Source organism: Micromys minutus (genome assembly GCF_963924665.1).
Source record: "Micromys minutus genome assembly, chromosome: X".
In the NCBI taxonomy this organism is placed as follows: Eukaryota; Metazoa; Chordata; class Mammalia; order Rodentia; family Muridae; genus Micromys; species Micromys minutus.
The window spans coordinates 49037516-49060768 of NC_137970.1; the positions used below are offsets into that span (position 1 = coordinate 49037516).

The 23253-nt window shown below is 41.8% G+C and overlaps 2 pseudogenes across 2 annotated transcripts; one reads left to right on the top strand and one right to left on the bottom strand.

The window, feature by feature from the left end:
• Positions 1 to 1998: 1998 nt before the first annotated feature.
• LOC308414932 (tumor protein D52-like) lies at positions 1999 to 20200 on the bottom strand (annotated as a pseudogene). Its single transcript has 2 exons — positions 20100 to 20200; positions 1999 to 2548 (listed from the first exon to the last, which is right to left on the bottom strand). The product of its transcript is annotated as a tumor protein D52-like (transcript).
• LOC308414933 (adapter molecule crk-like) lies at positions 20199 to 22773 on the top strand (annotated as a pseudogene). Its single transcript has 2 exons — positions 20199 to 20356; positions 21861 to 22773. The product of its transcript is annotated as an adapter molecule crk-like (transcript).
• The last annotated feature ends 480 nt before the right edge of the window (positions 22774 to 23253 follow it).

Below are 23253 nucleotides of genomic sequence, written 5' to 3' on the forward strand. Positions count from 1 at the left end.
CAAAGCATTCAAAGACAAGGAGGTTAGATATACATTTTAAGCCTGAATAAACCTTAGGTAGAAAAATATCTTCTCTAAGCCAGTGGATCTCAGCTTTCCTAATGCTGTGACCCTCAACACAGTTGCCTGTGCTGTGGAGACCCCTAAATATAAACTCATTCTCATTGCTATTTCATAACTGCAATTTTTCCACAGTTTTGAATCACAATGCAAACATCCAACATGAAGGTGGATCTAGGCTACTCCTATAGAAGGATCTTTTGACCTCCAAAGGATCTCAACCCATAGGTTCAGAACCACTGCTCCAAAACCTTTGGCAGACTGTTTAAATTATTGTCTTGCTGTGTCATAATATATGAATACTTCACTCTCTGATGTTTAATATTTGGTGTATGAACAAATATTAGCAGTGACCCAAATTTTTAGCCTTTTCAAGATAACATATTAATAAAAATATTATAATAAAATACCTTGTAAACTTAAAATTCCCCACAGATTTATAAATTTAAATATTTTTAAAATCTGTTCCTTTGATGTATCCAGGTTTTTTATTTAAATTATCTGTAAAGCTCCAAAAATGTTTTAAAGTAAATTTAAATCTCTCATCTCTGTGTTCTAGTAATATCACAGTAAAGTACATTTTTTACTTCAAGAGTGAAGACACAGGGCACAGCCATAATCCATACAAGGCAAACCCAAGCTCCAACAGTGCAAACAATTCAATGTCTCTAAAACCAATACCACCTGGGTGACTTTTACCTTAGTTACAAAGTTTGGCTTCCAGCAAGGTATGTTCTTGCTTATGAACATATGAAAAAGATACAACTTTAATACCTTACTAAACAATCACTGTTTTTTTTAACTGAGACACAGACTTTATTAAGATTTTCATATGTAATAGAGCACAGTTTCCTTTGCATCCAAGTAGCAATCAGGAATGACAGCATGTCATTTTGTAACATGTAACACTGTGGCTTTTCAATATTGGTTTGCAGAAACCGTATCCTCAATTAAATCTAGTCAAGCTTTTGAAAAATGCTTTAGGGCACTCCAAGCTTGGCAACGAACATTTGGCATGAACAATGGTAAAACTACCACAATTGATAAGTAACAGATACAACCTCATAAGCCATAAACGTACACAGCAAAGGAAAAGGTAGTGGATCAGTAGTAACCGGTTAATAGAGGAACGTAACAGAAACATCTGGAGTCCCGACAGTTCTCAAAGTGGGAACAATTTATACAGTACAGTTCACAGTCACAGACAAACTGACAACATGGGAAGCTCATTTGTACTGGTGCCTTACACCCTTCGGGGTTATCAACGACACCTCAATATAAAGAATACTCAAGTTGTATTTCTCATACAGCTTTCTGTGCTTCCTAAAGGGTGTTAACTTACAGAACTAATGAAATGCACACACACACACACACACACACACACACACACACACACACACACAGACAGACAGACACACACAGACACACCAGTCTACTTTAGTCTGGTATCTTCAGAAACCCAAGCTATGGTCATCATATAACTGTATATCCAAGAAATAAAATGCATCTGGCAGTTTCTCCTTTGAAAATAATGAAATAATTTCAAGACTTTTAATAACCAGAATTTAGGAAAGAACAGTTTTAGTTAGAAATTGATTAAGTGTACAGAGATCCAAAAAAGAATGACTCATATAGATAGCAAAGAAAGATCAAACTAGAATCCAGATGTAAGGGGATTTTAAGGAGAAACACAGTGGTTGCCTGCAGGGACTGCCGGAGGCTCTATGATGTTGTTTCCTATACAGAGAGCCTTCCACACACAATAACTGGTGTTTCCCTGGAGTGGCAGTGAAGATGGTTTCACTTTGTCTCTTTCACAGACTATTTGGCCAAAGAAACAAGTAAAGCTAAATAAAAGCACATCTGGTAGAAATATGCAGTCATCAGTGTTGTCAAAACATGCTTGCAGCACCTGGCAGTGAGCAGCAGGTCGGCAGCTCAGGACACTCGTTTCATCAGCCCTAGAGGTGGCCCCATGGTTGTGGTACTGGTAGCATTCACTGTGGAATTCAGGACTTCTCCAAAATCGACACCAGCAGGCTTGGCTCCTCCTACTTTAGACTTTAAGTTTTCCACTTTTCCTTCGAATGACTTGAAAGTTGTAGAGTTTTTCACGTCTTCCATCTCTTTGGTGATGACCAAGCCAACTGAGGAAATCGCAGCGGAGGCCTGCTGTCCGACTTGTGATAGTTTCGGATGTCGTCTGGTATGCATTGGTTGCCGTCATGTCTTGCCACCCTTTGGCGATATTATGCTTGAATTCCTGAAGTGAGGTGATCCCAAGTTTCCTCTTGATTTCTGCAAGATGCTTCCTTTTTGAAGCCAACACTTGGGACAGAGTCTGGATTTCTTCTTCCACCTGAGTTCCCCTCTCAGCTCCTCTTGCTCCTCCTCCATCAGCATCTCTGGGGCACTGAGCATGGCAACAGCATCCTCTCCTTCCTCAGCCACTGGCTCTGTCTTCAGCAGACCTTGCTCGCCGCGGTCCCTGTCTCAGCAAGCATGGTTTTTAAATCATATCCTTATATCCTTTATAAACTTTTTCTAAATAGGACAGAAATTATCATACAAAAATTCACAGCCCAAAATATCTTGAGGACCTCTTCTCTCCCTGGTCGGTCCACAAGATGTAGTTGCACTTGGTGAAATGGTGGTGAAGCCATAGGTCATCCTTTCCAACACTATCGAAGATGGCTGCCAGTCACATGACTGCCTAAGGATGGCAGCAGGCCACATGTTGATTACAAGTACCATATGGTTCCTTTAAGATTATCTATGCACACACTTTTAATTATCAACCCTATGTTGTAAGTATTACATTAACTTTTTTGTTACAAATATTCTAGATTCTTAGCCATGCCCAAATGATGTTTGAATCCCTATTAGATCTAGTGGCTAGAAAGACCAGAGATAAATTCTAAAGTGGGGAGTGAGTACTCAGGGCAGGAGAAACAATAAGCTTGTAGATTCAAGGAGGAACAGTCATACAAAACAGACAGCAAAATTACACAGTAAGTTCACACACTCAAGGAAGACCAGTCAGAACACACCTCTACCATCTGGTTTTGTGTCAACCTAACACAAGCTGGAGTTATCACAGAGAAAGGAGCCTCAGTTGAGGAAATGCCTCCATGAGATTCAGCTGTAAGGCATTTTCTCAACTAGTGATCAAGGGGAGGAGAGCCCAGCCCGTTGTGGGTGGTGCCACCCCTGGGCTGGTAGACCTGGGTTCTATAATAAAGCAAGCTGAGCTCCAGCTGTTGGAGAATTCACAAGAAGACCAAGACTTTTATTATGAAGGGGTGTTAAATTTTGTGGGTTGATATTAAGGTACATGATACATGATTGGATAGTTGAGAGGTAGGCAGGTAAAAGGCTAGGAAAATGGAAGAGGAGGAAAGGAAGTGAGATTCCAGGGGGAATGAAGATGGAGGCAGATGTTTATATATCTCTTGGCATATCTCTAGCTTGATGAGGTTGTTATTACTATTTTTAAGGGTTTCTATGGGTCTTTTTAAATCTTGTATAGAAGGGTAGTTTGAATCTTTGTCCATTAGTTGTAAGCTTATTGTGTAGAGGGTTTGTGGATTGAGAATTTGACGTATAAACCCATTTGATAAGCTACTGGGCTTTGGAGTCATGTTTATACCAGGTGGTGGAGAAAGGAACATGCCGAGGTGGTCGTATCCACCCAGTACAGAAGAAACTGGGTAGAGTCTGTGCACTCTGTTGCACACTGGAGTAGTGTCTGAGGAGTGAGACCACAGGGGCTGATAAAAGGTTAAGCAATTCATTTTAATATTTACCACACAGGATTTTATCAAACTTTATTTTTGGCCTTTAGTGAAAGGACCATGGTGGGGTTTTTTTGTTTGTTTGTTTGTTTTGTTTTGTTTTGCTTTTGTTGTTGTTGTTGTTGTTGTTGTTTTCAGTTTTTTTATATAGTGGATTACAATGGTAGATTTTTATATGTTGAACTATGCCTGTATCCCTGGGACAAAGCACATATAACCATAGTGGATGGCGTCTTTTTATGTATTCTTGGATTCAGTTTGGTAGTATTATATTGCATATTTTGGCTCAGTGTTCATTAGACAAATTGGTCTGAAATTCTCTTTGTTGTGACTTTGTGTGGTTTAGGTATCAGCATGTCTCAGTTAGGGTTTCCATTTCTAACAGAAACACCATGACCAAGGCAACTCTAATAAGAAACAACAACTTAATTGTGGCTGGCTTGCAGGTTTAGAGGTTCAGTCCATTATCATCATGGCAGCATCCAGGCAGGCATGGTGGTAGAGAAGCAACTGAGAGTTTTGGCATTTTGATCGGAAGTCAGCCAGGAGAAGACTGACTCTTCCATACTGGGCAGAGCTTCAAAGCCTACCGCAACATGGACATACTTTCTCCAATAAGACCACATCTCCTAACAGTTCCATGCCCTATGGAACAAAAATATTTAGACCACCACACAGGATGACTGTGACCTTATAGAATGAGTTTGGCATTATTTCCTCTGTTTCTGTTTTGTGGAATAGTTTGAGGAGTATTGTCATTGGGTTTTCTTTGAAACTCTGGTAGAATTATGCACCAAATCATTATTCCAGGGGCATTTTTTTAATCGGGAGATCTTAATGATTGCTTCTATTTCCTTACAGGTTATAGGACTACTAATTAAGTCCTAATGGTTCTTTGAATTTCTTCAGTGTTTGCTCTCATTTGTCCTTTTCATTTCTGATTTTTGTTAATATGGGTACTTTCTCTCTGTCTTTTAGTTAGTTTGGCTAAGGGTTTGTCTATCTTGTTGATTTTCTCAAAGAACCAGCTTTTGGTTTTGTTGGTTCTTTGCATTGTTCTCTTTGTTTCTAATTGATTAATTTCATTGAGTTTCATTATTTCCTGCAGTCTAATCCTCCTTGGTGTATTTGCTTCTTTTTTTCTAGAGCTTTCATGTGTACTTTTAATTCATTGGTGTGAGAACTCTTCAGTTTCTTTATGTACGCACTTAGTCCTATGAACTTTCCTCTTAGCATGGCTCCCATAGTGTCCTGTAAGTTTGGGAGTGTTGTGCCTTCATTTTCATTGAACTCTAGAAAGTCTTTAATTTCTTTCTTTATTTCTCCCCTGACCCAGTGATCATTGAGTGGAGAGGTATGTAGTTTTCATGAGTTTGTAGGCTTTCTTTTGTTTCTGTTGATGTTGAAGTCAAGCTTTAATCCATGGTGGTCTGATAACATAACAAGGAGTTATTTCAATCTTCTTGGTTTTTATGGTGTGTAATTATTTGTTTCTTGTATTTTCTTGAGTGCAGTTAGTCTTCTCCTAATGATGCCTTATGTCTGTAGTTTCTGATCTCTTTCTTAGGTTTTCCATCTCCAGGATTGCCTCAGTTTGTATATTTTTATTGCTTTAATTTCATTTTCAGGTCTTGGACAGTTTTATTCATATCTTTCACCTGTTTAATTGCATTTTCCTGTATTTATTTTTATTTGTCTCCTCTTCAAATGTCTCTCTACCTGCTTGGATGTAATTTCCTGTATTTCCTTAGGAATTTATTCCTTCCTCTTTAAATGGTTCTATCATCTTTATAAAAAAGTACTTAAGATCATTTTCTTGTACTTCATTTCCATTGGAAATCCAGGGTGTGTTGTAGCAGGATATCAGGCTCTGATGATGTTATATCATCCTGGGTCTTGTTGATTGTGTTCACATGCTGTACTTAAGCAACTGTTTTTTCCTGGTGTTAGATAAATAATCTTGATAGCCGCAGAAATTTTTGGGAATGTGGGGGGGGGGGTTGTGGACCAGACAATGGAGGTCAGGGTACCCCCACTCTAATGGCTGTGCTTTAGGCAGGCCCCACTAGCAAGGTATTAGTGTGGTAATGTTCCAAGATGTTAGTACTTGGGGGTCTCTGCAGGTCTCCACAGGGAAGCAGAATGCTCTTGGAGTCCTGCAAAGCACATAATAACTGAAGATTGAACCCAGAACTAGACAGTGGAGTTCAGGGCCTGTGTGAAACTCATTTCTGTAGGCCATGTCCCAGGAGGACCCAACTGGAATAGGATTAGTGAAGCAAGGTTCCAAGATGGCTAGTCTAAAGGCCACTGAAGGCTACCATGGGGTACAGGAAACTCTTGGGGTCCTGCAAGGCTCCTTAGGATGGAAGAGTAAACCCAAAGCTAGACAATAGGTTTCAGGGGACCACTAACAGCTCCTGCTTCCTGATCTGCTTGAGTTCCAGTCCTGACTTCCTTTGGTGATGAACAACAAAGTGGAAAGTGTGAGCTGAATAAACCCCCTCCCCCAACTTGTTTCTTGGTCATGATGTTTGTACAGGAATAGAAACACTGACTAAGACAAATTGGTACCAGGAGTGGGGTATTTCTGTGACAACCTGATCATGTTTTGGGGAGACTGTGGAAGGACTTTGAAACTTTGAGCTAGAAGAGACAATGAGATGTTAAGAGCTCTGTGGGATGTTCTGTAGGAGCTTGGAAGGTAATGTTGAGAAAAGTGCAGAAGATGGAGGCCTGGCTTGTGAAATTTCAGAGGGAAGATTGAAGACTCTTGTGAGGGCTGTTGCTGTTTTGATTGTGAAGATTCTGTGGTTTTGGTTAGCTGGAGCTGAAGAATCAGCTGTGATTAACAAGATACCAAAACTATCAAAGCAAAACCTTTGCATTACTGGGGCTATTGATGCTGGTCATCTGGAGGTAAGAAATTAGTGGTGATTAAGAAGAGACCAGCATCATTAAGATGAAGTCTTCTGGGAAGGGTTTCCTGAGAGCACAAAGAAGCTGTGTTCCAGAGATACCCAAAATTGTACCTTGTTCTGTAGCTAAACTTGGTAATGTGTAAGAGTCACCCATGTGGTACTGGTTTTAAAAGAATGAAGGGGTTCATGGAGAGCAGCTGAGGCTCCGCACTGTGAGAGGCCATGTATTAGTGAAGGTGCATCCTCAGTTGCAATTAGTGCCCCAGTACTGACAGCAGTGTTTTGGAGATGCCAGTACCATGAAATAACCACCAAGAACAGCAGCGGCAGTGGAGAACCGGCATCTGGAGCCTAGAAGATAAGGTGTGTGCTACAAAGGGCAGATCTGGAGAAGTGACCCAAGTCCTTTGAGGAGCCCAGAAGTTCATAAGTGGATTCCCAGACATTGGTTGGTTAGAGGTTGATTTTGCTTCTGATTGTGACTGTGCGCTGATATTTTTCCCACTTAAAGGAAGCAGTAGAACCCACAGTTAATAGACTTTGAATTGAAAAAAAGACTTTGAATTTTAAAAGAGATTGGATATTTTAATGGGACTGAAATTTTATTATGTGAGATTTTGTAAGACTGTGGGACTCTTAAAGTTATTTAGATCTTGGGGATGAATAAGAAAGTAAGGGTTGAGGCTTAATGGTGGTGTGTTTGTGTGTCAAGTTGACAAGGGGTTACATGTACTGGCCAGTTGTATGTCAACTTTACAGAAGCTGGAGTTATCACAGAGAAAGGAGGCTCAGTTGAGGAAATGCCTTCATGAGATCCAGCTGTAAGGCATCTTCTCAACTAGTGATCAAGGGGGGAGGGCCCAGCCCATTGTGAGTCATACCATCCCTGGGCTGGTAGACCTGGGTTCTATAAGAAAGCAGACTGAGAAAGCCAGGGGAAGTAAGCCAGTAAGTGACATCCCTTAATGGCCTCTGCATCAGCTCCTGCTTCCTGACATGCTTGAGTTCCAGTCCTGACTTCCTTTAGTGATGAACAGCAATGTGGAAGTGTAAGCTGAATAAACCCTTTCCTCCCCAACTTGCCTCTTAGTCATGATGTTTTGTGCAAGAATAGAGACTCTGACTAGGACATCCATGTTAGTTGAGACTGCTGGTCAACCTAAAAGGCCACCCTCTTCCTCAGCTTCTTCCATTTTTTTCTCTAATTCAACAACAGGGGTCATCAGCTTCTGTCCATTGGGTGGATGTGAGTATCTGTCTCAGTCATCAACTTGTTGGGCCTCTTGAAGGGCAGCCATGCTAGGCTCCTCTCTGTAAGCACACCATAGTATCATTAATAGTGTCAGGCCTTGCCCCACCCCACCTTGAGATGGATCCCAATTTGGGTGGGTCACTGGTTCTCCTTTCCCTCAGTCTCTTCTCCATTTTTGTCCCTGATGTTCTTTTAGACAGAAACAATTCTGGGTCAAAGTTTTGGACTGTGGGATGGCAACTCCATCCCTCCACTTGATGCTCCATCTTTCTATTGGATTTGGACTCTACAAGTTCCCTCTCTCCACTGTTGGGCATTTCAGGGGAAGAGGAAAAGGGAAACATGATTAGGTATTTGTGGCAGGGGAAACGGGAGTGAAGCCCTGAGGGCCAGCACAATGAATGGAACAGGCAACCTTGGGAGGTGGGACATGAGGGGACCTTCTAGAATGTACCAGAAAGATGAACTAGTTTCTTACTGGGTAAAGTTTGATAGGCTGTTAATGGTATTTTTTTTTACATGCATCACAATTTTGGCTAATTGCCAAAAAGGAATTACCTTCAGGAAAAAAAGAGGCAACAAGGGGTTCATTTACCGTATCAGAACCCCTTCACTGAACTAGGGTCATGAGAACAAGAAGGGATTAAGCTCTGAAAATCTGAAGTCAGACACCCTGGGTGATTCTCTTTCTGGTGTCTCACTTCTGATATTATAGTGGGGTTTGTGCCATCTAGTTTCAAACTAGATGCTGCTTTTCTACAGCAGATACCATCCTTACCCTGGTCGTTATGTACAGGGGATCTCCAGTAGCACAAATGATATTGTTATGACAGTGGTCAAGACTGTCCTTGCAAGTACCTTGAAAGTAGATAAACTGTTGAAAATGAGCAAGTAGGAGAAAGCAAGCATTCATCAGTTGTGCCATGAACCTTTCTGATGATCCTTGGGACTATTACTACTTTTGTTTCCATTAGATATCCCCCGTGCCCTACGAGGAATGACTTTAAATCTCTCTCCTAGTTGAGAATCTGCCCACTTTGTGACTGCCTTTTATGTTATGTGACTTGCTGCAACCTTGAACCCTTAGCCTCATGGTTGTAAATGAGATGTAACAGGGAAGGTAGATATACTGTTGAAAATGAGCAAGTGGGGGAAAGCCAAGATGGTAGCATCTGCTTGCACCCACTGGAACTCTGAGGAGTCTGAGAGAACCATGGAGGCTCTGCGGGGTGACAACATGGTAGAAAATCAATCTGCAGAGCCCTTAGTACCTTCAGAACAACTAAAAAAATAAAAGTCAAATCTTTATGGGAAGATGCTTTTAAAAATTTAACTCATGAAACTGGAAAGAAAGATCTCAGCCAGGAGGTTGGAAGCACATGGGCCATGTCTGCTGAACTGTGGGGCAACCATGCTGCTTGCCCTGCTGGGAGATAGAAATCACAGGGCAGTAGTACTCCCCTGGCCTACAAGCTCAACAGTTGTGTTTGATAAGCCTTGGGGCAGCAAACACCAAGGACGGTGGTGGTGGTGGTGGTGGTGGTGGTGTGTGTGTGTGTGAGAGAGAGAGAGAGAGAGAGAGAGAGAGGGAGAGAGAGAGAGAGATGAAAGTTCCTGTGGAGACATGTTAATGAACAGGGCTGGTCCTAGGTCCACTTGATGGCCCCAACTTGGAGTCACTGCAGCTCCAACCTATATTGCTTGCTTTGCTAGAAGATGAAGAGTGGTGGCAGTAGTGCTTCCAGCAGGCTACAAGCACAGAGGTAAAGCCCGGTCCTTTAGATAACTTTTAGAGTGTCAAGACATGGAGACCCAGAGGTGTGTGGCAACCAGGAGCTTACTCAGAATCTGCCCCCAGATACCCTGCCTAGCCACAACATCACCCTGACTCCAGACAACAGCAGGATATCTGAGAGGAGCCTTGGCAATGGCCCAGTATTTTTAGTATTTCAGAAACAAGAAAATTTGAACCAGATCAGTGACTCATTGCAATGAATATTTGCATGCAAAGCTTTTTGGGCAAAAAAAAATATACTGTGTGACACCGTGCCGTTTCCAGCCTCACTATGACAAATAAATATGCAGTAGAGAAATGGGAAAGACAGAGGAACAGAGCGGTGAGTGCTCAATGGAGAAAGATGGGACTAGAAACGCAATGGTGGTGATAGGTATGAGAGAAGGCTGTGATGAATGGGGAACATATAGATGCTAAATAGTGCTGACAGGGTGATGTACAGCAGATTTTAGCTTAGGCAGACTCAGCCTTCAAATGTACTAACCAGCTTCACGATCACCCAGGCTCTGAGCAAAGACTGGATATTGAAAGGATTGGGCATCCCAGACCCCGCCCCCAAAGACCTCTATGGTCATGCTGCCCCTGAAGGCCATGCTGTTATCCATGATCTACTGCCCAGGGATGTATTAAAATGTGAAGTTCACGTGGATATCCATGGTCTGGGCTGTCACTGGAGGCCATGTTGATGTGGGTGACCTATCGTTCCAAGGAGGGCCATGTGGATTCACAATCTTGCTGTGGTAGAAGGCCATGATGATGTCTATGGCCTGCACTGCCACCAGAGAGCATGCTGGGGTTTGTGGCATTTGTTAATATGAAGATCATGTGGATGTCCATGCCCCATGCTATTGCTAGAAACCATGTGGAAATCCATAATCCATGGTCCCGCCAACTATGAAGGGAAAGAAAGCTACTTGTACAGTGGTATCAATAACTGCATACTCACAGTTGTAAAAGAGAAGGCTTCTGTGACAACCCCTATCTACACTCCACCCCACCAAAACAAACAAACAAAAAAAAAACATTGTTAGACAGAATGTCAATGTTAGACAGAAAAACATTGACGAGAACTCTTAAAAATTGGGATATTGATGCTGAAGTGTAGCTCTCTACAACTGATGACTTCTAGTGAGGTGTGGGTAGAGAAAGACTCAGTTTTCTTTCAGAGGCTGGCCACTAGGAGTTTGACCATGCTCCAGTGTGTGTATGGGCAACACAAATTGAACTCGGATTTTGTCTTTTGTTTTCTCCTCCTCATTCTTCATTTACCCTCTCCTCCTCCTCCTCTTCCTCCTCCTCCTCCTCCTCCTCCTTTTCTTTTTCTTCTCCACCTTCTTGTCACAAGTAGGGTCAGACATGAAAGGACTGGGAAGTGAGTTTAATTGAGGTACATGATGTGAAATTCTCAGATAATCAATAAAAAATATCATGTTGGAAAAAAAAAGAAACAATCAAATAGATGATGAGTAGCAGTATCCTGAGTGCAAGCCCAGTACATGTTGGAAACCTTGTTGGCTGAGTCTAGAAGGACCTGTGAGTTGCATGTAACCTGTTTTGGTTGGGTGATGTTATATTTCAGGGCCAAGTTACAGGTATGAAGCTTACATAACCAAAATTGTTTCTCCAAAAGGCCTCCAGTCTCCCAATCTGGGGACTAGATAGGAATGGGATGAATGTCTGTGAGCTCCCTGTCATCCATGGCTAATTATAGGATAATAGGTTTGGCTTCTGAAGGTTCTGAGAGAAGTTTGAGTCTCTTAAATACTATTTCAGGATAGTTAATGTGATCTGTGGTTCTCATTAGTTGGGGCTGAAGAGTCATCTGTGATAAACAAGAGTCCCCTGGAGGAAAAGTTTTGCTTTGGGGACAATAGATACTGGTTATCTGGGGTTGAAGAACCAGCTGTGATTAATAAGAGATCAGGGCCATTGAGATGAATCATCTGGAAAGTATTTCTTCAGGATCAATATACACATAATGTAGTCCAGAGGGGCCGAAGCTGCATTTTATGCTGTCAGCCTAACTTGGCAATATGTGAGAGTACTATGTAAGTACTATGTGGTACTGGAGTTGGTGGTATAAAAGTTGCAAAAATGTCAGGACTGTGGGATGAGCACCACAGCAGCAGCTATGATATGAGCTTATGATATGAGCTGTGTGTGGTATAGAGAGCAAAGAATTGTAACTTCCCAAGCCTTTTAGGTCCCAGAAAATTACAAATGCATCCCAGACATTGGACACTAACCTACTTCTGATGGTCATTGTTCCCTGGTTCTTCACTCTTAGAGCTATAATTCTAATTGCTTGCTTATTTCTGCATATGGGCTCCAGAATGAGATGGATAAGTCTTGGATCCTGGGCTTCTCCTAAGTGTATCAATGAGCTAATAAGCTAGAACCTACATGCCTACATGTTTTTTTTTTCATCTGGTTCTGTTTTCAGTTCTGTGTCTGATCACTAGATTATGTGAGACTGGAGAATGGATGAATGGAGCTCCTGGTTTCTCTTAGAGCTTGTGTAATTTACTGAAGGAGGACATTAAGAGATGACCCAGGATTGAGCCATCAGTAAAGCATGGAATCCCACTACTCAGTAGGACCTTCCAGGGGTAGAATAGACCATAATAGCTGTTCCCTGATCACAGACTGGACATACCCATTCAGGTGGACTAGGAAATTAGGATAGGGAAAGGACAACTCTGACCCAAGACTTCTCTATCTTTCCTTCTAAGTAAGTGTTTTTGAGGATTTTGGAATTCAAAAGAAGGAATCTGGAATATGGCAGAGAACTGGAGCATCAAAGAACACACCAAAATACTCTGATCCAATTGCTATGATATAATTTGCCCACCTAGATAAGTCAGATCATCCTGTACAATTCCATCTCTCATTAAATACCCACAACAACCTGTATCCATATAAAGATGTGCAGAGAGGAATATCTATGTCTGCCTCCATGTTGCTTCTTCTTGAGATCTCCTTTCTCTTCTCCCACCTTACCAAAACTTTGTTCCTGCCTCACTCTCTACTGTCCAATCATGTATTACCTTGACATCAACCTATAGGTACACACCTTTAGTCCCAGGAGACAAATCCAAACACAAACAGATATCTGAATTCAAGGCCAGCCTGGGACAAATCAGGTTCTAGGTGAAGAAAAGCTTAAATCCAGACATGGTAGTACCTGCATTTAATCCCAGCATTACAGGAGAAAGAGCCATGGAGATATCACAGTTCAAGGTGAATCTACAGAGCAAGTACCAGGAAAGCCAAACTTAGGTAGAAACAAAGTCAGAAAATAGAAACCTGGTAATATAATAAGGGGGCCATGTTCCAGCCCCAGAAAACAGCAGAACATGGCAGCTTCAGTCATATGGTTCTGGCTTTAGAATGAAAAAAAAGAAGGAATACTGGAACAATTGATGCTGGTTAGCTGGAGCTAAGAAATTAGTGATTTTAAAAGCCTATGGGAGCCAGGGAGTGGAATGTGATGGTTTGTATATGCTTTGGCCCAGGGATTGGTACTTTTAGAAGGTGTGGCACTGTTGGAGTAGGTGTGGTCTTATTGGAGGAGGTGTGGGCTATAAAACCCTCATCCTAGCTGCCTGGAATCTAGTATTCTAGCAGCCTTCAGAAGATCAAAAAGTCTTCTCAGCTCCTCCTGTACCGTGCCTGCCTGGGCACTACCATGCTCCCACCTTGATGATAATGGACTGAGCCTCTGAACCTGTAAGCCAGCCCCAATTAAATATTGTTTTTATAAGATTTGCCTTGGTCATGGTGTCTATTCACAGCAGTAAAACCTTAACTAAGACAATAACCAAAAAATGTTTATGTCTTTAATGTTTAAAGATTGCATTCCCTGGACATTAGACTTATAACCATATGAGATGTTTAGACAACTGTTTTTCACTAATTTTTTTCTACCCAGATATAGAACACCATGACCTCATATCAGTTCAACATTGTAATCCCCAAATGCAGTCATGAGAAACAGTCACACTTTCGGGTGTACTTTTAAATTGCTGATATAAGAACTTTCTCATTTCTTTGTGAGCTATGATCTTTCCTCTTAATACTGTTCTCATTGTGTCCCATAAGTTTGGGTATGTTGTGCCCTCATTTTCTTTATTTTTCCCTCACTCAGTGATCATTGAGTAGAGAGTTGTTCAGTTTCCATGAGAATGTAGGCTTTCTGTTGTTTCTGCTGTTGTTGAAGTCCATCTTTAGTCCATGGTGGTTTGATAAGATAAAAGGCATTATTTCAATTATAGTATTTTCTGTAGGGCTGAATTTGTGGATAGATATTGTTTGAATCTGGGGTTATAGAGTATCTAGCAAAACCCTTCTAGCTTTTACAATATCTGTTGAGAAGTCAGGTGTGATTTTCATAGGTCTGTCTTTGTATGTTACTGGAAATTTTTCCTTAAGCTCTTTTAATATTCTTTTTTGTTCTGTAGATTTTGTTTTGATTATTATGTGCTAGGAGGAGTCTCATTTCTGGATGTTTTGTGTCAGGAAATTTTTAGCTTTAACATTTTCTTTGACTTATGTATCAATTTCTTCTATTGTATCTTCTTCTTTTTATAAAGACCAACATTTAATTGGGACTAGAAGGATCAGAGGTTCATTATCAAGGCAGGAGCATGGCAGCATCCAAGTAGGCATGGTGCAGGAGGAGCTGAAGGCAGCTTGGATGAGGGACTTAAAGCCCAAGTCCACAGTGGCACACCTACTCCAACAAGGCCATTCCTCCTAATAGTGCCACTCTCTGGGCTAAGCACATACAAACCATCACATTCTCTGACTCACATAGACTTGTTCAAACACATGAGTCTATGTGAGTCAAACACATGGGGACTATACCTAGCCATAGCATAAGGAAAAATACATATAGTCCAACTTCCAAAGTCCCTGTAGTATATAGCAGTCTCAACAAAGTTAAAAGTTCAAAGTCTTTTCTGATATTCATCCATTCATATAATTGTAATCCCCAAAGCAAGACAGGAAACCAGCTGGGCAAACTCCAAACTCTTTACCTTCATGTCTGATGTTAAAATGGTCTTCAGGTCTCCAACTCCTTTTTCATCTTTGTTGACTGCAACAAACTTCTTTCTCCTGGGCTGTTTCAACTCCCTGTTAGCTTTCCTCAGCAGGTAACTCACAGCTCTGGCATCTGGAACTGCTTGGGGTCTCCAAGGTAGCTTCAATTTTACAGCTTCTTATTCCAATGTCTGAGATATACACATGATCTTCTGGGCTCCTCTAAAGGGCTTGGGTCACTTCTCCAGCTCTGCCCCCTGTAGTACTCTAGGCTCTGAATAACACTACTCCACTGCAGCTGCTGTTCTTAGTGGTCATCCCATGGTACCAGCATCTCCAAAATGCTGGGGCCTTCTGCTGCAACTAGGCTTCATAGGCTCTCTTCATGGTGCCAAACATTTACGTGATGACTCCTTCAGTCCTGGGCCATCAATTGCAACTGGGACTGCACCTTCACCAATGGCCTTCCCCAGCCTCTCACAGCTGATCTCCATGACCCCTTCATACTTTCAAAACCAGCACCACCTGGGTGATTCTTACACATTATCAAGTATAGCTGCATTATGAGGTATAACCTTGGATATCTCTGGAACACAGTTTCTTTGTGCTCTCGGAAAATAAACTTTCTTGAAGATTTCCCTTCAGTGATGATGGTCTCTTCATAATTACTGCTAATTTCTTAACTCCAGTTAACCAGAATTAATTGCTCTAGTAGACCCTTCTATTCTTGATTCTAAAGCCAGAGACAAATGGCCAAAGTTGCTGAGTTCAGCTGCTTGCTGGGGCTGGAGCATGACCCTTTCTTAATCTAGTACAAACTTTCTGTTTTCCAACTCTCTCATTGCCTAAATTTGCCTGATCTGGAACTTGCTCTGTAGATTAATTTTAACCCAGAGATCAACTTGGCTCTGTCTCCTGAAGGCTGGAATTGAAGGCATGTACCACCATGCCTAGATTTAAGCATTTTCTTTCACTTAGAACTAGCTCGGTCCCAAGCTAGCCTGGAATTTAGAAATATGCTTGGCTTTGACTCCTGGGATTAAAAGCTTGAAATAACATGCCTTGAAACTCAATTTAACAGGGTGGGATCTTTTACCAAGGTAACCACTGTGTTAATTCAATTTCATATCCTTGAATGAAGGATTCAGTTCCATTTCACTTCCTGAAGCCCCTTTATTGTTATTTGAACCATGCATTTTATAGTTTTTCTTTCTAAGCTGTTACTCTTGTTCAAAATGCTCTTTATGAGACTTAAACAGAGAACAAAGTCTCTGTCAGGATTTTTTGAGACTTCTTTGTCAGTACAATTAATATAAATCTCTTCACTTTAGCCTCAAGAAGATTCTTCAGGCAATAGTAAAAAGAAGCCACATTCTTCACCAAAATGCCACAAAAACAGTCTTTAGGCCACATACCGAAATTCTTCTCCACTGAATCTTCTTGGGCTAGGTCAACACACTTCAAATCACACTCAGTAACAAAGTCTTCCATATTACTACTAGAATACCTCATTAACTCCCACTTAAAACTTTTTACTTCATTCCAAATCCAAAGTCCCCAAATCACATTCTTCCAAACAAAAGCATGGTCAAGCCTATCGCAGTCCTTGGTACCAACTTCTGTCTTAGGGTTTGAATTGATATGAAGAGACACCATGACCAAGGCACCTCTTAATAAAGGACAACATTTAATTGGGGCTGGCTTATAATTTCAGAGGTTCAGTCTATTATAATCAAGGTGGGAGTGTGGCAGCATCCAGGGAGTCATGGTGCAGAAGGAGCTGAGAGTTCTACATCTTCATTTGGAGGTTGCTAGAAGACTCTATTTTATGTTCTAATATGCCTAAAATTCTCTCTTCTATCTCCTGTATTCTGTTGGTGATGCTTGCATCTGTTGTTCCTGTTCTCTTCCCCAAGTTTTTCATCTCCAGGATCCCCTCAGTTTGTGTTTTCTTTATTGCTTCTATTTCCACTTTCAGGTCTCACACGGTTTTATTTATTTCCTTCACCTGTTTAATTGTATTTTCCTGTATGTCTTTAAGGGACATATTTGTTTCCTCTTTAAAAACCTCTGCCTGCTTGATTGTATTTTTCTATATTTCTTTAAGGGATATTTTATTTACTCAATAAAGGCCTTTTATTATCTTTATAAGATTTAAGGTTATTTTTTATGTTTGAGCTTTGTTAGGATATCCATAGCTTCCTGTAGTGGGATGGCTGTGCTTTGAAGGTATCATGTTGCCCTGGCTTTTGGTGACTGTGTTCTTTTGAGGTTCTTTAATCATCTGGGTGGTTTTGGTCCTTGGATGTTTTTGTAGTAGTTATTAAGAGGGGGTTGGGACTGGAGAGATGGCTCAGTGGTTAAGAGCACTGACTGCTCTTCCAGAGATCCTGAGTTCAAATCCCAGCAACCACATGGTGGCTCACAACCATCTGTAATGAGATCTGATGACCTCCTTAGGTGTGTCTGAAGACAGCTAAGTGTACTTATATATAATAAATTAATTAATTAAAATTGTTATAAAAAAGAGGGGATTGATCCTTGATGGTCCTAGTATGTCAAGCCTCTGGTGGATATCCTTGGAGTGTATGGTTCCAGACCTGCAGTTCTGTATGGTTAAGGAGCCTCATGTCTGGTGGAGGTGGGTGGAGATGTGGCAGGAGGATGGATATGTCCCTTGGATATCAGGCTGCTCAGTTCAGTTTGGCCTAGCCCAGAGGGCTCGGAGAGCAGGGATGATGAGTGGGGGAAGGGAAGCTTACCTGTATATTTCAGGAGTTACTGGAGGTGGAAGAGAGGCAATAGGAGAATGGGGCATGAATGCTTCTTTTATCTATAAGTGTGTTTCCCTAATTTGTGGAAGTTTTCTTCTATGATATGGGGGTTCTTCATTCTTTTCCATGATGTTCCACATTTTCTGCACATTTCTTTTTGTGTGTTTCTTTTCCTTTTTGTATATTCTTTGCCTATTTGGTCTAGTTCTCTACTTTTAAGCTCTGATACTCTGTCTTCTGTTTGAATTATTCTACTTGCTAGGCTTTTGTTATGGAGTTTATGACCCCTGGGAAGGACTTTTAAAGGCAAAACCACAAAAAGACCTTCAATATCTATGTAAAAACCTGTTCTGTACTGCTAACCTAAGTGATTATGGCAACTCAAAACAATATTTGGGTACCTGTGTATGCAAGTTACAGAAGCAAAAAAATATTAATCCCAGACAAAGGCACGAAGGCCTTCTTATAGGGAACTGAGGTAACTCTTTAGAAGGATTTGTTAATCTAAAATTTCATTGGTGGGTGCTAGGGAGTCACAAGTGGTCAGTGGTCTGCATTTCTGTCATGAACATTTATTTAACCATAGGATGAGATAGAGATACCCAGAGCAGATGGCCCATTCTGAGATAAGATATTTCCCCATTTTTGTGGTTATCTCCAGGCCGTTCTTTGGGAAGGAGTTTTATGACCTTAAGGCCTAGTTCCTGGGACTAATAGTCTGTTCCTAGAGTTGGTACCTTATGGCCTTCTTTTCAAATTCAGGCCTGGTTCGTAAATGGGGACAAATGGGGTTTGTGTTGTCCTTTGGAAAGGATTACTGAAAACTTATCTTCCAGAGACCAGGGTCAGAGACAAACAGCTGGTCTTCTTTAGACATAACAAATTTCCCTTGAGTTTTCTGGTTTAATTATTTTATTTGCTTGGTGTGTTTGCTTATTTACAACTCCATTTTAATTTCAGCTTGAGTTCTCTCCAGTATTTTTCTTTGTTGAATTCTGTTTTCAAGTCCTGGATTGTCTCTGCCATGTCATTTCCATCAATTTCACATTTGTTCTGGGTTTTTTGTGCATCACTCAGGAGTTTGTTTTTTCTTTTTAAAATCAATCTGTTTAAGTTCATTGAGTTGTGTCTTTGCATACTCTTAAATTCTTTGACCTCTTTGATGAGGTTTCTGTTGTTCTTTTAAATTCTGAATCCTGGTATTCAAGATGGCAACAGCTGCCAGCACCCAAGGGACCTTGAAGCAGCTGTAAAGAACCTGAAAGACCCATGGAGGCTTCAAGGGGAGACAAAGCAGAGGATGAGTCTGCAGAGTATACAGTGTCTCATTAACAACTAAAAAAGACACGTCTTAAGGGAAGATGCTTTTTTAAATGGTCTCATGGAATTGGAAAAAAAAGTGGCAGAGTGGAACCATATGTTCAATAGAGTAGCAAAACCGGAGATGTTGCAGTAGTAATGGGTATGGGGTTACTGCAGACAAGGGAGCTTGTCATTGTTAAGTAGGACTAGTCCTCAGCCTTCCAGGAGCTACATGGAACCACTATTGCTGCATCTCGCACTGCCCACTTTGCTGGGGGAGAAGATCAGGGAGCCAATGGCACTGCCCACTGTCTAAGCATAATGGTGATGCTGGGCAAGTTGGTCAAACAGTCAGCACTGAGAGAAGAGAGGTGCGCAGCAGCCTAGACCTCTCACAGATCCTGTTCTGGATGCACTGCCGAGCCACAAGATCACCCTGACTTTGGACAACAACAAGTTATTCTAGATGAGTCTCTGCAGTGGTCTAGTATTTATGGTGCTTCAGAAACCACAAATCTTGAAGCAGACCAATGAGTCATCGCAATAAATACTTGTTTATAAAATTGTTTGGGAGATATATACATATACACAACAGTTTGTAATCCTGCTTTGAAGGATGAATGTGCAATGGAAAAGTAGAAAAGATGACAGAATGGTGGGTGAGTGTGTAGGGGAGGGAGGCAAAACTAAAAGATGCCTTGGGGAAACTGACAGCTCTAGGATCATAGCTACACTGGGGAAATAAGCAGGTTATTGATGAATAGGGCCTTCAGGGTGGTGTGCAGAAGCCTGAAGCTCACATAAGTTCTGTTCCCAAATGCACTGCCCAGTCACCCAATTACCCTGGCTCTAGGCAACAAGATATCCAAGAGGAAAAGTGGTTCATTTTCTGGTTTAAGACTCCTCAAAAGACCTTTAAGGTCCATGCTATGGCCGAGGGCCATGCTGGCATCTGTGGTTCATGCTGCCACCACAGTCTGTTGATTCCCATGGTCCAATTTGCTGCCAGAGGCCATTGAATGTCCATGGTTTGTGATGCTGCCTGAGACCATGTTAATGTCCATGGTCTTTGTTACTGCTAGACAATATATTGGTATCTGTGGCCTGGGCTGCCTACTGAAGTTGTGTTAATTAATGTCCATGGTATGTGTTACCTACCAAAGGCTATGTTGATGTCCATAGTCTGTGCTCCCTTTGGAGGTCATGTTGATGTTATAGTTTCTGTTACCACTGAGGTCTGTGTTGTTACCAGAGACCATGTTTATGTCTGTGATCAAGGCTGTTGAGGTCTACAAATCCATGCTGCTACTAGAGGCCATGTGGATGTCTGCAGTTCATGTTGCCACTGGAAGCTATGTTGAAGTCCATGGCCTGCCACTGGAAATCATGATCTATGCTGCTGCTGACTGCTTTGGGCAAGGAAGTTTCTTTTGAAGTGGTACTCATGACTTTACACTCCTAATTGAGAATGGGAGACATTGATGTCTTCTGTGACAACCTGCCCCCTCAAACAAAAGATAAAAAGAAAGGAGAGAGAGAAAGAGAAAGAGAGAGAGAGAGAGAGAGAGAGAGAGAGAGAGAGAGAGAGAGAGAGAGAGACCTAGGCCATACTACAGTGAGTATATGGGCAACACAAATTGGACTTGGTATATTCTTTTCTTTTGACAAAAAGGGCACAAGGAGGGGAAGGTGGACATGGGAGGAATAAGAAGCAAGTGTAATTGGGGTGTATTGTGTTCTATTTCTAAATAACCAATAAAAAAATACTATGTTGGGAAAAAAGAAAATCTGGGTTTCATCTAAACAACTCCCATTAGAGAACACATCTATAGAACTGCTAGGTTAGGGTGGGTACATATTGACTTGGTCTTTCATAGTGTTTGTATTTTTGAAATGCAATTTGGCCAAAGGCACTTCTTTTATTAGCTATATTATTATTCATTTATTAGATCTGATATGAACACACCACACTGAACCAGAGTACAGGATCTATGGGCTAGGATGAGCCTGAACATTGTATATGGCAAAGACAGAATGAAGATAGAATGAAGTCATGCAGAAAAGGAGCTGGACTGGAGTACAGGCTATACATCTGATCTAAACATGGAGTTTGGAGGTAGCTCTGTAGTTTTGAGAAGGTACATGAAAGGGAGAATCGGGTGAAATCACCTGCCTAGACCCTGGCACAAGGTATGCAGGTCCTGGCTTGGTTGAGTGGTTGGATGGGAATGCAAGAGGTCTTTGACAAAAGAGCTAGAAACATTCAATGGAAAAAGGACAGCCTCTTCAACAAATGGTGTTGGTTCAACTGGCAATCAGCATGCAGAAGAATGCAAATTAATCCTTTCTTATCTCCTTGTACAAAGCTCAAGTCCAAATAGATCAAAGACCTTCACGTAAAAACACTATAACTATTAGAAGAGAAAGTGGGGCAAACCTTAGAACACATAGGTACAAGGGAAATTTTCCTGAACCTATGGCCTATGCTCTAAGATCAAAAATTGATAAATGAGACCTCATGAGATTGCAAAGTTTCTGTAAGGCTAAGAACACTGTCAAGAAAACAAAATGGCAGCCAACAGACTGGGAAAGGATCTTTACCAATCCCACATCTAATAGAGGTCTAATATCTAATATATACAAAGAACTCAAGTCAGATTCCAGAGAATCAAACGATCCTATTTAAAAATGGGGTTCAGAGATAAACAAAGAATTCTCAGCTGAGGAATATTAAATGGCTGAGAAGCACCTAAAGAAATGCTCAACATCCCTAGTCATCAGGGAAATGCAAATTAAAACAACCCCAAGATTCCATCTCACACCAGTCAGAATGGCTAAGATAAACAACTCAGATGTACTTTATGCTCATTGTAACTAGTAAGATTTCAATGCATACTATTAAACCTTTAAAAAATCAAGTACTGAAGGCCCGCAGGGCGCTGCTGGGAGGCTGACACCGGAGCCAGTCCGCTGGGCGGCGGGCGCCAGGGCTGGAGGAGCGCGTGTGCGGGCGGCGGCCCAGCGTGAAGGCGCGGAGGCGGCCCTGGCGGGCAACTTCGACTCGGAGGAGCGGAGTAGCTGGTACTGGGGCCGCTTGAGCCGGCAGGAGGCGGTGGCACTATTGCAGGGCCAGCGGCACGAGGTGTTCCTGGTGCAGGACTCGAGCACCAGCCCCGGGGACTATGTGCTCAGCGTCTCCGAAAACTCGCGCGACTCCCAATACATCATCAACAGCAGCGGCCCGCGCCCTCCAGTGCCTCCGTCGCCCGCTCAGCCTCCGAATAGGAGATCAAGAATTTGATTCATTGCCTGCTTTACTGGAATTCTACAAAATAGACTATTTGGACACTACAACATTGATAGAACCAGTTTCCAGATCAAGGCAGGGTAGTGGAGTGATTCTCAGGCAGGAGGAGGCAGAGTATGTGCGGGCCCTCTTTGACTTTAATGGGAATGATAAAGAAGATCTTCCCTTTAAGAAAGGAGACATCCTGAGAATCCGGGATAAGCCTGAAGAGCAGTGGTGGAATGCAGAGGACATCGAAAGAAAGAGGGGGATGATTCCTGTCCCTTACATGGAGAAGTTTAGACCTGCCTCCGCCTCAGTATCGGCTCTGATTGGTGGTTGGTGAGCTGGTAAAGGTTATGAAGATTAATGTGAGTGGTCAGTGGGAAGGGGAGTGTAATGGCAAACGAGGTCACTTCCCATTCACACATGTCCGTCTGCTGGATCAACAGAATCCCGATGAGGACTTCAGCTGAGTATAGCTCAACAGTTTGCTGACAGATGGGAACAATCTGTTTTTTCCCCCAATTGCCATCTATACAATTTTCTTACAGGTGTCAAAAGCAGTCTAGTTTATATAAGCATTCTGTTACCTGTGATCTATTTTAAGACTGAATTACTCCATTCTCACTTGTATTTACCATATTCAGGGTACGAAACCGGAGGGCTTGTGTGGTTAACTTCTGAGTTGGCAGTTTTAGGTGGCAGTGGCCGTGCCTGTATGAGAAGACGTAAATACATTGCCTCCTTTCTCTTGGGCAAAACAGATCAACCTGTGGAACGCTGATGGGCAGGAAAAAAATGTTACACACTGCTGACCCTGATTTCTTCAGAGGTTCTGTTTTCGTTCTGAATCCATACTGTCAAACGGCAGCAGACTGTTTCCCCCACTCCCATGAAGTAATTGTGCACTGTGTGAACATTACCCAGTGGGATTGCATTTGTGTTTATGGACCATGACCATTGTATGACTCATTCTGACATTTCAAATCCTGAGGATTCTGAGAACACTACTAGAGGCATTTG